At 46.1% G+C, this 6,120-nt stretch overlaps 1 pseudogene; it reads right to left on the minus strand.

Moving 5' to 3' along the window:
* Positions 1-4,153: 4,153 nt before the first annotated feature.
* On the minus strand, positions 4,154-5,137 carry LOC102813989 (annotated as a pseudogene).
* Positions 5,138-6,120: the final 983 nt, after the last annotated feature.

Genomic DNA, 6,120 nt, shown 5'->3' on the forward strand with positions numbered 1-6,120 from the left:
CCCGGTGTAGAAAGGGGGTCTGAGGTCTAAGCACATCCAACAGCCTTGTGCTAGCTCGGGGTTGGTGGAATTTAACATGGAGTATGACTGTTTCAGTATATTTAGCAGAGAGGAGTCCACCTCACTGCTGGGTACTGGCAGCTTACTGTTGGGCTCTGGCGGTTCAGGGGCCGGGGTGCAAGTGTCTGGGTAGTGGGAGATGTTGGGTTCTTTTGAATTTTGGGGTCAGGGGTTGGTTTGAATTTTTCCTAGTAATAGTAGGGAAGCTCTGGACCCTGCGGGAGCTTGGGCCTAGGGGGAATTTTCCGTTGGATAGTGAACAAATTACCATTGTCATACCCTGATTCATAAAGCCTGATTCCCCAGGTCAGGCCTGTAGTCTACATTTGAGTTGGGTCCCAAGGGTCCTTTATGGTTATGTTAATGGGATTGCATTGACCGACAGGACAATTCAATTTGGGAGTTAAGCTGCGGAATTCTATATGTTTGTCTTTTTGTTTAGTGTGGCCTGCAATTGTAGACATGATTTCACATGCCCATTTATAGCAATAGGAAGACCTTGCATCATTACACTGCCAGGGGCACAGGTGCCTGGGCAGAGGTTAATGTCTACGTTTTGCATGCCTCGTTCCTTCTGAACTTTACCACACCCATAAGATTTTCCACAGTTGTCACATAGAGCCCCTCTTCCTTGTACAGTAACACAGGTCCACCAATTACCTTCCGGGAAAATGGCTATATGGGGGCCCATGATGGAGCAGAGGTCTATGGTAAATGTGTATGGGGTGGGGTTACTTGTACTATTAACTAGGGTATGATTATATATTGTGTTTCCCGTTGTTCCTTCAATTAGGGTCCACAAATACGTTTCCAGGGATACTCTCCAACTATGTGTTTGGGGAAGAGACAAGCAATAACTAGATTAAGATCATAGATACATGAGTCTTAGCTTCAGAAGGCACTCCGGATCTTTGACAGCTCGCCATGCTGCATCAGGGGCTGCTGGTTTAAGGTGAGAGTAATGTACCCACAGAGTCACTCTGTCTACTTTGACGGCATATGGGGTGTTCAGGCTAACCATGAAGAGGCCTTTCCACCAAGGTTCAAGTTCTGAAGAGGTGTGATGTTTAACTAACCAGGCTGAAACCGGTGGATGAGTTCTTGAGAGAAGCGTGGGTATGGGATAGCATCTTTGACTGCACAAAATACTTCTTGTTGGGTTGCGTGAAGCGCCTGTAAAGACTTAAGCAATTGTTAATTATTTCAGTTTGTCTTAAGTTCTGCACCCTTGGTAGCAGGCGTGGAGGTCTTCCAAACATAATTTCATACGAGGTGAAACCTCTTTTGTAAGGAGTACATCTAGTACATGGTAAGGCAAAGGGGAGCAGAGACAGCCAGTCTGCACCTGTTTTGAGTACAAATTTGACAGAGCTTCTTTTAAGGTCCTTTCATTCTTTCTACTTGTCTAGAACTTTGGGGCCAATAGGCACAATGCAACTTCCACTCGACTCCCAAGTCTCTGGAAATTTGCTGGGTTAAAGTAGCAGAAAAGGCTGGCCTGTCATCTGACCCAATGGACCAAGGGAGCCCATACCTGGGGGTTATTTCTTCTAACAGTTTCTTTATGACTACTGGGGGAGTTTCATTTCAGGTGGGAAATGCTTCAACCCACTCTGAGAATGTGTCTATTAGAACTAATAAGTACTTTTGTGACCAGGCTGGGGGCTAAATTTCAGTGAAGTCTAATTCCCAGTGTTCTCCTGGCATTTGTCCCTGTACCTAATTCCTTTGGAATGAGGAGTTATAGGCCGGGCATTTACTTGAGCGCATGAAACACACCTGGTCACTAACCTAAGAGGTTGTTTAAGTTAGGAATATAAACTGCTTTCTAAGCAATTCACTAAGTTTAATTTTTCCTAAATGGGTGGCCTGGTGCATTTGCTGCACTACTGACTTACCCAAAAACTCAGGAACCACAGTCCTACCGTCAGGGAGAGTCCACTATTCTGTAGCTTCTTTCTTTGCTGAATTTTGCTTAGCTCGTTGAATTTCTTCTTTAGTATAGTGAGGCACCAGGGGTAGCGATGGCTCTGGCAAGGGTATTAGAGCCAGTTCTGGGTTGGTGACCCTGAAGTAGGCACTCGTCTTGCTTTTTTTTTAAGTAACAGTTTAAAAGGAGGAAATGAGAATCCAAAACGTGCCGATGTCCAGCCATCCCACATTAGAGGTGGGTCATTCTAATTTACATAGGGTCCTGAGGCAGCCTGGACAGAATCTAACACTATAGTCATCGGAGAAAGCAGTTGGGAAGTTATTTAGCATGCACTGCAGGGGGATGCTAACCTTGGTACATGACTCCTATACTGATTTAGACAGACAAGAACAAGTAAGAAGAAATCTATTTCCCAGGGTTCAAGTTCCTGCAGGGTTCCCTGACCAGAGAGGTTGAATAGCCACTCTCTGAGACCTTCCAAGTCTCATTTATGGGGGTAAAACCAGAATATACCCCGCAAAATGTCCTCTATAAAGAGACGAAACCTTATGGAGAGGGCGTGAACAGATACGCTCTTCATTCAAATTCGGCCACAGGAGAGGCTGAGAAAAGTGAAACAGAGGAGGAGGTAGAGGAAACAAAGGCAGGTCTTCTGGGTCACAGTCCACTCAGCGTGGGCGGTGGTGAAGAGTCCTAGAGTAAGAATTAGTATCAGTGGGAGAGAGAGAATATAAGGAAGAAAGAGAGACAAGGCAAGAAGGAAGTGAGGGACATGGGGGAAAGTAGAGAAAAATCCCAGAGAAACAAACACTATTCAACAATACAAACAATCAATACAGACAACCCAAGACAAGTACAGGAACTTTACCGCCTTCTCCAAGCGGCATCCGGCCCTCTTTCCCTGGCCAAACAGGGAGACCGGTCTCACTAACAGAATTTCTTCCAGAGGACAGGACCAGGTGCCGTAAAATCAAATGACCAGATTATTTGCGTCTTCCCACTGAACGCTCAGAGAGGGAGTCGTGAGTCTGGGGCCCTGGAACATCTCAGGGGGCGCCCCACCCCCAGAAGTCTCTCCTCCCTGGAGCTGCTGTTGGGCAGAGGCTGTAGGAAACAGGGGCCATCCCAGATGAGCCCCCAGAGGTTACAGATTCAAATCCCAAAGGAGGTTGATGACCACTATAATGTCCAATTTAGAGAATTTTATTGGCACAACAGCTATAGCCGGATGGCAGGGAGACAATAGATTCTCCTAAACCTGCCGTGCTGTAAGGAGATGACTGCTAGATTATATATGCCAAATTCTTGGCTTGGGGTCTAGGGGCTTATCTAAAGGAATTTTGCTGAAGCAAGGAGTACAGAAGCAAAAATAGTGGATTAGTTAGCTCACAGGAGAACTAGATAATTAACCGTCAGTGTGATCGCATAACAAGGCCATAGATGAGTTTACATAGGTAGAATAACAAGACTATAAATCAGTTATAATGGTGCAAGGGTCCTTGAGGCACATAGTTAGATCAACTACTCTAAAGAGTATCCAGGGCTCTTAATCACACAGTACACACCACCTGTGAGGCTTGCATCTGCCCTTTCTGCCTCAAGGCCAGGGAAATTATGCTGGTTTTTAGAGATTCTGAGTTTTCACAAGGAGCTCTATTGTTTCACTTTCTAATAGATATTAGCATTAAATGAATATGGTATATGGATTCCATTAGAAACATTAAAAAGAATGATGTGCCAATTTTGTTTAAATTATATCATTTATGTCTAAAATCATATCCCTTGTAGTTACATAAATTATAATAAAAAAAATTAGATGTGAACTTAAACATGCTAAGGATAACTCATCCTAACATTTGTTTAAAACTATGGGTCAAAGAGAAATACACTTTTTGTTATTGTTGTTGTTGTTATAAATTCATGTTTGGTGAGTGAGGGGACAGAAGGCAGAGAAGGCACTGTGTACAGCTGGTATAGGCTGGAGGCTGGACACCCCACAGACAGTCTGCTCAGTTGGGCAGGCTGCACAGCATTCTGGGTCTGTTAACACTTGGTGGGTGGGTGAGAGCCCGCAGAGGGTCTTGTGTGGGGCTGGGGAGGCCGGGACACCTGGAGGCTCCCTAGTCCGAGGTTGTGGTGACAGACAGCTCTGGGCTCAGCTCACATCTCGCAGTGCCTTGGAAGTAAACTCAGGCAGCACAAAGGCAGTCCGCGCTTGTCTGAGTTGAAGCATCTCAGCTGCCTCTGTTCCACCTGAGAGTGCATCAGCGGCTGCACAGGTTCCTGGAAGTTGGTGCTGAGGTTCTTGTTGCACAACATGAAGCTGATCTGGTCACTGGGGTAGATGGGGATGGCGCAGTAGGTGTAGGCCACCACCCGGAAGAGCGACTTACAGAACTGCCCCATCTCCTTGATGAGGTCCAGGTGCAGCCCTGGCACTCACCTTGGCAGCAAAGAATGCCGTCCTCCTTGAAGGCGGTCTTCATGAGCTGGTAATAGGATTCCTTGTAGAGGCTCTCAGCAGGGCCCATGGGGTCTGAGGAGTCAGTGATGCTAACATGGAAGGCATCCTGGTTCTGTTTCATGAACTCAAAACTGTCACCCACGTAGAGGTTCAGCTTTGAGCTGGAGTAGCCAATAGCCAAGCTCGGCAGCACCTCTTAGAGACTTAAGCCACATCCTCATCAGTTTCACACTGGACCACGGCCTCCATGGAGGGGTGCTTCACCATTTCCAGCAGGACGCCCCCGTCCCCGCTCCCTGTAGTCAGCACCTTGCTGGGTTGGGGTGGCTGCAGAGGGGCAGGTTGGCAATCATTTATTGATAAGAGAATTCGCCCCTCTCTGTGCACTGGATGACGCCGCCCAATATCAGCACGTTGCTGTAGGTCTTACCGCAGAAGACAAGAATGTCCTGGTACCACCGGTGCGGAGGCTGCAGTAGCTGCTCCACCTGAAGCGATAAGGCCTGGCCGGGCCACAAGGCCGCAGGTTTCTGGAAACAGCCCCCCAGGGGGTGGTGCGGTCCGGCTGCTCCGCCCGTCGCCCGCGTGGAAACAAACATGAGAAATACACTTTTTGAAGACCACTTCCCAAGACCTCTGTTCCCGGTGTGGTTTTTGAGACAGACTGAGGCCCATGGCATGAAGTGAGAAGATACAAGTCTAAACACCTCATTATTCGGCAGATCAGGTGCTCCAAACCTCAAACTGAGATTCAGGCACTAGGACGGACGGCAGAGAGAACTTCTTTCTTCAGTTTTAGAATGGACTGACTTCTGACCTTTAAAAGCTGAGAACACACCTATGTTCTGCTTCATTTCTAACCATGACACCAAACCCTAGGTCTAGATCTCACTACCCCAATGAGTGGAATGGTCACCAGAAGCAATGTCAGAGGAACTGAAGGAAATGAAGAACTTATTTCTCATTTTGGGAAAAAGCATACATCCTTCATGGGTTCAAACACAAAACATGACTCTAAAGGGTCACTGGAGTTTGACCAAAAGAAAATCTGGGTGTTGGGAGACTTGGAAAGAAAGGAATATACTGAAAACAAAAATATGGAGGTTTTTCAAGCATTGGAAACACTGGTAAAAAGTCAATGTGAAAGAGAATCTTTGCTTTCATAGATTCCAATGGGAAAAGAGAGATCCAGTAGACTTTCTAAATGCATAATGCTTTATTTCTATGTTGTGTGGTTTTCATATTACAAATTTCCCAAGCATTTAACCCCTCAGAGTGGAATGAGTTTGGAAGAAGCTGACACCGAGTTTCCAAGACTGTATCAGAGTCTGTGTGAACAATGGCTTCTCATGCTGGGGAGGAACGGGTTTCACCTGAGAAGAGAGGAAATCATCAGAGATATGGGAAAGTACACACTGTGCAGGGACATGGATGTGAGTCCGTGGTTGCTGATAGCAACTGTCATCCCAGGACATTGAGATGTCTGTGGACCAGGGATTATAGATAAGTCACGCTGGAGACCATGATAGCAGAATCTCTTATCTCACAATTCAAATATAGAATAGGAATGTCTTTAAAAATGGCAATGGATAATAATCATTATACAAACTTGAAAACTTTTCACAAGCTTGGAGATTGTTTTCCGCAAATCCCCATTTTACAA

The sequence above is a fragment of the Chrysochloris asiatica genome, unplaced genomic scaffold (genome assembly GCF_000296735.1).
Source record: "Chrysochloris asiatica unplaced genomic scaffold, ChrAsi1.0 scaffold00023, whole genome shotgun sequence".
In the NCBI taxonomy this organism is placed as follows: Eukaryota; Metazoa; Chordata; class Mammalia; order Afrosoricida; family Chrysochloridae; genus Chrysochloris; species Chrysochloris asiatica.